This window comes from Triticum dicoccoides, chromosome 1A (genome assembly GCF_002162155.2).
Source record: "Triticum dicoccoides isolate Atlit2015 ecotype Zavitan chromosome 1A, WEW_v2.0, whole genome shotgun sequence".
Classification (NCBI taxonomy): domain Eukaryota; kingdom Viridiplantae; phylum Streptophyta; class Magnoliopsida; order Poales; family Poaceae; genus Triticum; species Triticum dicoccoides.
This window is the reverse complement of record NC_041380.1, coordinates 563,980,438-563,980,855: the sequence shown is the minus strand read 5'-3', so window position 1 is coordinate 563,980,855 and position 418 is coordinate 563,980,438.

Here is a 418-nt window from a genome sequence, read left to right as displayed (position 1 = left end):
CACGACGAGAGGGCTGCCCGCAACCCGGTCAACCGCGACCCGTGGCGCCAGATGCAACGCCGAAGTGCTGCCGAGGGCACTGCCGCCGATGCCACCACCGGCCCGCACCACCACCATGTCGCCCGCCGTCCATCGAACGCCACCATCGCCGGCCTGCTTCGGGGCGCCGCCGCGCCCGACATCGAGCGCCACGCCCAGCCGCTAGATCTGGCCCGCGCCAAACCCTACGAGCGGGGGACGAAGGAGCCCCGCCGCCGGCGGCGACGGCCGGGCTTCGCCCCGGCCGCGCCCTTTGGCGGCGGCGAGGGCGGAGAAGGGAGGAGGAGGGGGTGCGGCGGCCGGGATCGGGAACCCTCCCCGACGCCTCGCGGGTGGCGGCAGGGGAGGGAGGGATCGGGCTCAGACAACTTACTTTAAC